Source organism: Octodon degus, unplaced genomic scaffold (genome assembly GCF_000260255.1).
Source record: "Octodon degus isolate 3935 unplaced genomic scaffold, OctDeg1.0 scaffold00051, whole genome shotgun sequence".
NCBI classification, from domain to species: Eukaryota; Metazoa; Chordata; class Mammalia; order Rodentia; family Octodontidae; genus Octodon; species Octodon degus.
This window is the reverse complement of record NW_004524627.1, coordinates 8,275,480-8,287,121: the sequence shown is the minus strand read 5'-3', so window position 1 is coordinate 8,287,121 and position 11,642 is coordinate 8,275,480.

The following is an 11,642-nucleotide window of genomic DNA, read 5'->3' as shown; positions in this document are numbered from 1 at the left end:
TTTTTTTTTTTTTTTTTTTTTTTTTGCATTTGATACAGGGTCTTACTGTGCAGCTCAGACTCACAGCGATCCTCCTGTTTTCAGCCTCCCCAGACTGGAATTACAGGCGTGTGCCACCACCCTCAGTCTGAGTGACCTGCTCAGCATGCACGGGGGAGAGGGGACAAATACCCCCACCTCCAAACCCCCCACCCCATCCCTGCACTTACCTAAGCAAGCATTTAGACCACTGAGCTATCTCACCGGCCCGGCATTAACACTACTTTCTCAAAAATTTGTAAAACAATTAGAGAAAACATGAACAAAGATTTAGAAGAATATTGTCCCTATAAAACAACCTCAATAAATTTTTAATTAACTTTATTGAAAATCAATAATTACATACCATATTAAAAATTGTAGATAAATACTGATATGTGAAAGATATAAGATATAGACAGAGTGATTTTCAGAGTAATAGTTGTGAAATGAATACATCACATGAGATTAATAGATTGCAAATTATAAATAAACTTACAAACTTAAATGAATAAAACAATAAAAATTGTCTAAAATAAAAATGAAGAATTTACAGATCAGTCATATAATAGCTCACTCTGTCAAAATCAAGACACTTATGTTCATATAACTAGAATCCACAAAGTAGAAAGAAGTAGGCAGTAAATATTTAAAGACTTAAAATTTCTGAATTTAGTTGAACTTATAACACATTTCCAAGAAAAATTAACATTTTGCACAAGAAATTTGAATAAAATCATACCCAGATACACAAAAATGAAATTGCCAAAAACTTATTGTAAAGAAAAAAATCATTAAAGCATATACTTAAAAAATTAGCTATAGAAGAACAAAATTAAGTAGCATCTTATTCCACATTAGAAAAAAAAAAAGACCAAGTGTGTAAGAAACTAAACTAATTAAAAGACTGAAAGGAAAAAAAAAAAAAAAACTGATCTGTCCTCTTTGAATTTTATACTTAGCAAGCATACCTTTGAACACAAAAAGTAAAATATGTTCCAGTTATACAAACTCGAAATATTCTAATACCTCCAGATGTAGCATATAGGAAATAAAAAAGAGCATGATTCAGAAGGCAAGAGAAGTTGCTGTATGCTCCTGGATGAACAATAAAGAGCTCTCAAAATGATAGCTATGCAGGACTATGCAAAATATATTAGATGAATCAATTTAAAAGGTCATTAACGATTTCTATGAAACAGTATCAATCTTATGTCAGGTTATACACATATTTTTGTGTGTGTATGTAGAAAAGATATGGAAGAAGTAATATAAATTCAATACAAAATGGAAATATACATTTCAAAGTTTCTAATACTAGGAGAAAATATCATACTATGTCTTTTAAATAGATTGTAAATCAAATATACGATATAAATCTTAAAACAAAAATTAAGATTAAGCAATATTCAGAAAATTAAATGCTAATTAATTAAAAATTAAATGTTTCAAAACAATTGAACTAAGAAAAAGTTTTCATGATACTAAAGAATTACTAAGAATAAAACATAAGATAAATACTGGAATGTCAAATACATGACCAGCACTTCTAACAGTTTGGAGATAGGATATCATACAAAGTTCTAGTGTGTCATGGACATGGATAATGTCCATAACACTGGTGGCCAGGTGACACTTGTGGGACTGAGCTACTGTCACTTCCTTGATATCCACCCTGTAGACCCAGACAGAATCATGACCCACAGAATGCAGGAGAAGTCCATTTGTAGAGTGTGCTGATGGAAATATCTTGCTGCTGTATACAAAAGAATAACTGAAAGACTGCTTTTGTATACTCTTATTCTCTTGTGTTTAACTGTTTGCCCTATTTGATGTGTTCTTTCCATTCTCATTCATGGAGTTTTGGTCATTTTGTTCCCTCTCTAGAACATCTTTTAGTAGTCTGTGTAGGTTTGGCTTTGTCATCATAAAATTCTTAAGTTGTTCTTTGTCATGGAAGTATTTCACTTCTCCATTATACTTGAAAGACAGTTTTGCAGGGTATATCAGGCTGGGTTGCAACTTGTTTTCTTGCAAGATTTGAAGTACTTTGCCCTATAATCTTTTTGCTTTAATGGTTTGTGAAGAGAAATCTACTGTTATCCTGATGGGTTTTCCTTTAAATGTGATCAAACAACTTCAATAAATTTAAAAGAATGGAAATCTTAGTATATTCTTACAATCACAGTGGAATTAAACTACAATAACAGAAAGATGGCAGGAAAATATCCAAACATTTAAAATTAATCTGTACACTTTCTAAATAACCCTTGGGTCAAAGAAGTAGTCTCAAGAACTATTTATTAAAAAATAAACTGAACTGAATTAAAATGGAAGAATATCATGAAATTTGTGAGGTATAGCAAAAGCAAAGCTGAGAGGGAGATTTATAACATTAAAGGCATAACATTAGAAACGAAGAAAATTCTCAGTTCCATATTCAATGCTCTTCCATCAAAACTTAGATAAGAAAACAACCCACAGCAATCAAAAGGACTGAAATAATAAAAGTAGCAATCAAATGGATTAAATAAAATTATAAAAATAAATGAAACAAAGAGATTATGCTTTAAGAACATTAAAAATATGACAATGACCATGACCAAAAGAAAAGAAACAAGACAAGTTGTCAGCCTTGGGAACAAGAAAAAATAAGGCACTACTATAAAAAATTGTACATGTATAAATTTAATGATTTAAATAAAATGGACCAATTCCTAGAAAAATACAGACTATCACATTTTATCAAATGTGAAATGAAGTTTAAATTTAAAAGCACCCAGAAAAGTAATCTTTATTCCAAAGTAGATTGATAAAAGAATTCTACCAAATTGTAAAGAACAATTAACATCAAAATTGCATTATTTTTCCAGGAAATAGAAGAGGACAACACTTCCTAACTTATTTTATAAATTGAATTTTACCCTAATAGCAAAACCAAACAAAACAGCACTAACAGCAACAACAATAACAACACCTATAAATCACAGTCATATCAATTAACATTTAACAAACATATTTAACAAACATATTTAATAAATTTCAATATTCATCCAAAGTTTATTTTTAAAAGCCTTTCAAAACAAAGAAATGGAAGGATATTTCTTTGACTGTATAAGGAACACCCATGACACCTAGACTGTGTTAGTAGTAAAAGACAAAAATAAGGCAGAAATATTCATTCACCATTCTAATTCTACATAGTACTAAAATTCTAGCAAGCTCTCTAAGACATGAAGGAAAAAACAGATTTAAAGGAAAATAAAACTTCTATTTTTACATAGTATCATTGTGTACATAAAAACTCCCAATAAACCTTCACAAAATGGAAAATGAATTTAGCAAGATCATAAAATAAAAGGTAAGGGTGAGAAACATCAATTACATTGTATATATTAGCCATGAATACAAAAAAGTCAAAATCTAAATGCAATACCATTTATAATCACTAAAAAATATAAACTATTTGGACTAAGAAACATGAACTATAAATCTAAGAAAGCATGCACAGGGTTCCTACACTGAAAGCCACCAATCACTGAGTGAAATACTAATAAGTGTAGAGGTAAACCACACTTATAGATTAGAAGGCTTTTCATATTAAAGATATCAAGCCTAGGGCCAGCGGCCTAGCTCAGTGGCCTAAGCACTTGCTTAGGTAAGCGCAGGCACCAGGGTTTGATCCCTGGCACCGCATGCTGCACCAGCCCCACCCCCCGGGAGAGCTGAGCTGGCCATGGAGTCTGGGCATGGTGGCATGCTCCTGTAATCCCAGCACTAGAAAGGCAGAAATGAGGAGGATCACTATGAGTCTGAGCTGCACAATGAGACCCTGAAAAAAAAGCTTAAAAATATCAATCCTTCCCAAATTATTATATACATTCAGATGTTTAATACAATTCCTATCAAAATCCCAATAAGAATTTTGTAGGCATAGACAAGGTTTGAAAAATCATGTGGAAACACAAAATATGTAGAATATTTCAAAAAATTTAAAAAGGAATAAAATTTTGGGGAATCATATTTAGATATTTATTATATATCCACAGTAATCATGATGTATAGTGCTGGGAGAAAGACAATAATAGAGATCATGAAATAGAATAAAGGCCTCAGAACAAGTTCACAGAGATACATGCAGCTTATTTCAGGCAAAGACGTAAAAACATTCCAGTGGAGAAGAGATGGTCTTTTCAACAAATAATGCAACAACACTTAGAGGCCTATAGACAAAAACAAAACTCCACCCAACAGAACTTATACAAATGCTGCTTAAAATGGATCCTCCACTAAGGTAATATGCAAAGCTCAAACCTTTAAAGAAAAACATGGGAGAAAATCTTCAGGGCCTCAGACAACTCAAGATTTTAAACCTAATATCAAAGTTATGATCCATAGAGGAAAACTTGATATACTGGGTTACATCAACATTCAAATTTTTGTTCTATAAGAAATTCCTCTTAATAATATATAAAGATAAACAGCAGAGTGGAGAAAATATATGCAAACTACATATTGAACAGAGAACCTGCACCAAGAATATTTAATGACTTCTTAAAATTCAGTAATAAAAAGACAAACAATCCAATTTAAGAATAGGCAACAGAAATAAGCAGACATTTCACCTAAAAGGATATAAAGATGGAAAATAACACAAGAAAAAATATTCAGTGCCATTAAACACTAGAGAAATGGAAATTAAAAGCACAATGAGATGCCACTAGATACCTGGCAGAATAGATAAGACACAAGGTAATGACAGCAACCAAGCACCAGTAGCAAGATAGAGAAACCAAGTCCCTCACATAATGCTAGTGGTAAAATTGCATAGCTACTGTGTTTGACAGCTATCTAAAAATAAAAATTAAAGATACTAAACACTCAAACAAGCTTTACAGATCAGTAATTTTGTTGCTGGTCATTGATCCCAAGGAAATGAAAATTATGTTCACACAAATATCTGTACTTGAATGTTTGTAGCAGCTTTATCTGCATTACAAAAATAGTGAAAACAATCTAAATGTCCTTGTAAATGATTAAGCTATCTCATTGCCATACTGCAAAATACAACTCAGTAATAAAAAAGAATTGTTACACCAAAAAAGGATGAATCTCCAGAGAATTACGCGGAGTGAAGAAAATAATTTCACTAGAATCTATATGGTTTTATTTTCATACCATTCTTGAAATGAAAATGTTTTAATAATAGGGAACGATTAGCACTTGCCAGGAATAAGGATGGAGTGCAGACAGCAAGAAGCAAGAGTGGCTATAAAAAGAGCAGTAGAAGGGGTCACAGTGGCAAGGGAACTGTTCTGTATCATGATAATCATTACATCATTTCATCATTTCCTGAAATGCTGCTACAGGGGAAAACATGGTGAAGGGCACATAGGTATTTCTGTATCATTTTGTATGACTGTGTAAGAACATAGTTATCTTAAAGTTAACATTTAAAACCTTTAAAAAGAACATCAAGTGTTTCAGGGAGACTTGAATTGGGGGATATTTACAGTGGAGGTGATACTGGTCCAAGAAAAGCAGAAAATCCCTGTTGCAGGAAGTGACTAAAATTGGTGCAAATGCTGCAGGTGAGATAAGAATAGGCAACAGAGGAAGAGGAGCCACTTACAGAAGGGACAGATCTACTGCTTGCAAGGTTTGTGACACTGTGCCCTTTCAGGTGATGTTCCTTTGAACTTAAGCTAGTTTACATCAGTTCCATTGCTTTCTGTCAAACCACTCCTGAGCAGTAGCCACATTCAAAACTACCTCAGCTCTCAGAACAAAACAGAACACAAAAATGAGCAAAGTCAATCGGACCCCTTCCATGTGAGCTGGCAATCATGTTCCTTGCTATTTACCTAAAGGACTTAAAAATGTATATCCACAATATATAGGATATACCTCAAGTAACTTTCTTTTTGCTTTTGCTCCCACAAGGACACTAATTTTCAAGATTAATAAAATATATTCATAATATCACCAGTATTGACTATAATTATAAGCAGAGAGACAGACCTGAACCTTGTCTTAATTACTTCGCTTCTCTGAGACACAATACCTGACACCACAAATGATAACGAGAAAGGTTTGGCTTGGGCTCCCAGTTGTGGAGGCTTCAGTCCATAGTCAGCTGGCTCTGAGGTAGTGCAGCATAGCAGAGAGCCACAGCAGAGGAGAAACAGCCCATGGCACAGCAGACAGACAGCAGACAGATAGAGGAGGTGACCCCCTGCCAGGCCACACTCCCTGCGACTCACCTCCTCTGACCAGGTTCCACTTCCCAATGCAACACTTAGCTATCAAGTCATCAGTAGACTATTCCACCGCATCACACCCCTCATGGCTCATTTACCTCCACAAATGCCATCTATGAGCTATGAGACTTGGGGTGCATCTAGATAAATCATTAATTCATAATGATTGACTTCTACATTTAACCTTTTGTATTGGGATGTCTCATTTTCAGTGTGAAGACCTCTAGAATTCTTTTTCTCATAGTTGAACCAGCCTCTTTTAAACTTTCCTCATTTTCCTTAAATTAGTTTATATTCAATCTTTAGAAAAACAAAAGGAGACTTTAAGTGCAACATGAATGTAAAGAGGACATCTATCTTTCAAGATGGATATAACAAGTGATCATAAATGTATATTACCATACTCTGGGGGCCATATGTGAAATCCAGTTCCTCTGCTCTTCCACTTAGGTCCATTCTTACATTCTTCACAGGCCCACAATTAAATGCAAAAGGTGATTCTGATCCCTCTGGAGAAAGAAGAAAAATTATTTAATTTAAAACCAATCTTCTCAAAGGCATTTATCTCAGATTTACACAAAGTGGAGTGCCATGTTACCTAAGAAGATTAAACATGAACCATCTGTAGGAAAACAGATGCACCTTGGGACCATAATGTTAAGTAAAATAAATCAGACTTAAATGTCACATAGTTTCTCTTATATGAGGAATATAAATATATATTTTTTATTTATATGAAAATATAAAGAGCAAGAAAAAATAGCAGAGGGTAGAGAGACAGATCTTTTGCAAATGGAAAGCGGATCAAAGAGAGAGGGAAGAAAGAAAAGGAAAAGGTGATGAAAAAAACCACTTAAGATGTTCTATGTACTGTACCAACCCCGTACAAGGAAGGACAGCATTATGTACTGTGAGCATGTACTAATAAAAATAGTAATTATCTTTATATCTCATGAAATTCAAACAATAAAATTAGCCACAAGTTTTTCAGAACACCTCTATTAGCTGTAATTAGGAGCACTCCCCCACCCTTCATTTATCCACTCATTGTACTCAAGAGAGCAATGCTCCTTGTGCTGTTGCACAACAGGTTCCTGCTGTAACACGCAGCCCCTCCCAGGCTGTGAGGCAGCCGTGCGTGTGGTGGGCACACAGATTGCAGTGACACTGCATGTCTGCTAGTCGGTAAGCCTGTGGTGGGAGTGTCAGGAAATCAGCAGGAATTAGGCCATTTATAGTAAAACTAATGGGATGATCTTCATATACTTTCAAGGTAAATCTAATCATGTCCTTATGAAATTGAACAAGGGTGCTCAGAGACCCATCTCACAGCTTGTGACATGCAACCAAAGGAAGATGGAAACACTCTCACTCCGGAGAGTGGCAGGAATGGGATCTACAGCAAACAAAAACATCAAACCAAAAAGCAACATAAACTTTAGAAATTAGGGATCTTGCATTTGTGCCATGACACTGAAAAGGGTCTTTAAAGAAGGGTACGCAAACTCACTGGCATTATGCCGTGTAGCTATTAGTATAATGGATGGAACTTTGTCATATCTGTGACAGTGAGATGTCTGGACTCTGGACAATTTACCTTCAGGCAACTTGGCTTATTTATAACTTAGAAAATTAAAAATACATTATCTTTGATACCTTCTGCGAATAGGATGAGCTTCCAACTTGTTTATGCTTATGTGAAAATAGGATTAAAATGGAATAGACATTTTAATAAGGTGAGCAATTCTGCCTGAAGCTATCATACAAAGCACCCTCCTTCCTTCTCTGAAGAGCTTTGTTATGAAAGTGGATTGTCAGCCACAATTATAACCCTAATTGCTCTATTCACTGAGTGTCTCTCACATGCCAGGTACTAAATACTTTCCAGATGTTACATTCAATCCTCGCCGTAATCCTGTGCGGTATTACCAACACTTAATAGAAGAGGAAACTATGGCTCAGAATGATATAATCATGTTAAAGTCACAGATTTCTATCCTGTCTAATAGGTCAAGCACCTCACATATGCTCAGAAAATGGAGAACAAGTTGGTTGCCTCTGGGAAGTGAGCCTCAGAGGGAGTTAGCACACAAGCAGAACTTTGGGGTTTTGTTTAAATATCACTCAATCGCTAGACCTCTTCTTAGAGAGAGAATAAATTACTTTTCTAATAAATACAATTGAATTCCCTTGATGAAACACCTGCTCTATGAAAACACTGAATCCATTCGGCGCTGTAACACAGCAGGTATGGCATGAACAGTGGATAGAGCTGAAGTGGTTAAAACGTTGTATTCTTTGTAAAAGTGAAAGATGAAAATATAAACTAGCTAAAGCAAGAAATCGTGTATTTACACCACATCATTAGATAATACCATACATACATGCATTCACTTTACCTGTAGACAAGATACCTACAAATATTTAACATTGCTCTGACATTTTAAAAATCATTGATTCTTAACTTCTATGCATAACTGCATTTCCATGGTTTGGTTTGGTATTACTAAAGAAAGCTAAGCCCCACTCCAGGCAAATGAACTCTTTTAAAGGACATAAAAGGATTTATTAAAAAGTGAAAGTAATGTACACACTCAAAGAAATACAGTCAGGGCTCTCAGGAGAGAAACACAATACAGTTTAAGGCTAGGAATATTTATGATTTTTGGTGATAGAAATATGTGGAATTTGGCCTACCTACAGAAAAGTAATGCAAACAAGGATGGCCCATGCCCAAAGAGGCAATGACCTTTTCATAAAAACTTATTTTATAGTGGTCTGTTCACAGGTAAAAGAAGCTCAGTTGTAAATTAAAATTTGTAGTTTGACATAATATATAACGCACAAATATGCAGTTTGACTTATAATGCAGCAATATATTCTAACAGGTAAAGTAAATCTTATACATTCATAACAAAGACAATGGGGGTAATTAGGTAGTTTAAAAATCTAAAACACATTTGGGGCCTGGGAGATGGCTCAGTGGAATAGGTGCTTCCCTGGCCAGCCCAAGGGCCTGAGTTCAATCCCCTGTTTTACCAAAAATAAAAAATAAAAATAAAACACACAATAAAATTTAAAATGTTTAAGTTTGAGAAAAGGCCACACATAAGAAAGGAAAAGAGCCACAGAGCCAGGCACAGGAATGCCAGCACAAGCATGGAACCACTGACAAACTCAGGCCCATCTCTTGACCTCTCAGGGACTTCTGAGTCCCAGAGTCTGTCCTAGATGTCTTGCAGAGTTGTCAGGGTTAAGTAACACAGGTCTGTAAAGCAGTATGCCCATTACCCGGGCCCATGAGCATTTATTCTTCTCCTTCCCTTCCCTGACTCTAAACCAACACATGGATATGTTTCATATAAAACCAACTGCTATATTCTTAATGCACTCAGGGTGCATAGCCAGTGTATTACTCAGTAGCATTGTCCTCAAGCATGCCTATATCAGTTTAGAATCAGATAGTTGCAGAGGGCTTTTAGATACTTTTGACTTTGAATGTTTTTTCTGGAATGGGAAAGCAAATGGTAAGTGGTGGCTAAGCTACCAGTCACACAGACATCTTCTTCACTAACCACAGCCCTGTTGTGTAGTTTCTGAAAGAACACTGGTTTTCATTCACTGTTGTCAACAACCAAAGCTATGATCCTGACTCTGTGGGACATCACAAAAATATATGCTATTGAAGTGATGATCAAACTCCAGCGGCCAAATTCAATGCCGCAGGGGAAAAAAATCATATCTGGTTATTGAAAGATTTCAAGCTGAATGGGAGTGAGCATAAGCGTGTTTCCCTCTAAAAGCAGCTCATTATCAGATGCCACAGAGGAGCTGGCATATGATTAGTCGCAGCACACTGACAGAGATCTGCGGTCGCGGGGACTTCCACCCTCTCTACCCAGTTCTCATCTGGGCTTCAGAAGAGGTAGGATTTAGAGTGGACTGAGAGATATGAAGGCTGAATCTAAGACAAATAACTGAAATGTAAAATTAACCAGCATTATTGACAAAGAAAAGGAGGGAACAGTTCAACAATAAGCTTTATGTTTGAATAAAAAGATCAAGAATTTACAATGGAAAATAACAGAAATCCATGTCCATAAAATCAAACACAGCCATGAAGCTCATCATCTGTTTTTACCGTCCAAGCTATTGGTTCCATTACTGCTTTCCCAAGCAAGAATAATGCCTCCTTTACTGCCTCTGTTTTCATTTTAGAATTGCAGGTATAAGGATTAAAACTCTTAACAGTGAACTGCTAAAGACACCCCATGGTCCATAGGCAATCATAAAATAGCAATGATTATTAAACAAACTGTTGGTGTATGATCCAATCATTCAGTCCAATAACTCCTACCCAATCTTCTCTAAAAGATATGCATACTGAGAGGCAAGAAGTGGACAACTTGGAAGCTGCAACCTGCATAGCAAAGTGGAAATGGCCTAGGGCAGTGATACTGTTCTCTCAGAGCTTTTATTTATTTGTTTCTTGTTAGAGAAAGCAAATGTATGCTCATGGAAAAGGTTATTATAAATGTAGAAATGTGAAAAGAAGCTGGACTGCAGCTGGTTTGGCGAGCTCTGTTCACCTCCGCAGCTCCCTGCTTCTACACACTGCAGCTCCTTGATGCTTCGCCCACAACAGCTGGAGCCATCGTTTAAAAATGATCATTTCCCAAGGGGAAAATGGTAGTGGGGACAGGCAAAAATGATGACAGTATGTTATATACATGTGTGAGTCTTCCAAAATGAAATTCTTTAATCTATATAATGAATATGCACTAATAAAAACATGTAAAAAGAGAAAAAAACATAAAAGATATACGTAGACTTCACTGTTCCCTCTCTTGCCTCCAAAGGTCTTCTGTAGGCCAGAGGAAATGGTCCGGTCAAAACTGCAACTATAAACAAAGCTTTTGTAAATAGGGAGGGAATAAGGGGTCTAAGAGGGGTGGGAGAATAGGAAAAGAAAAAAGAAAAACAAGCTGTATCATGTGCTTATACAAATTCTATATCATAAATGTGACCATTATGTATAACTAAAATGTGCTAATACAATCTGATTTAAATAAAATAAAATACCAATTATAAACACAATATAGGTGTTCCAGAGAGGTCTGCAAGGAGTCAGTGATCCAAGAAAAGACATTATAGATAGTTAACATTTGCTGCTTAGACCCCTTTAACGCCCTGATAAAGACCCTAATCTCTCATCCCAATGGTGCAATTTCTTTCTTAGAAGTTTGCCTACTGTTCTTCTGGTTTTTTCCTACTGTTCCTCTTAGTAGTGTATCCTGATCCAAGTAAACTCCTTTTGTACCAGAAAAACTAGTAAATATAGTGAATATATAATTACTGCAATTG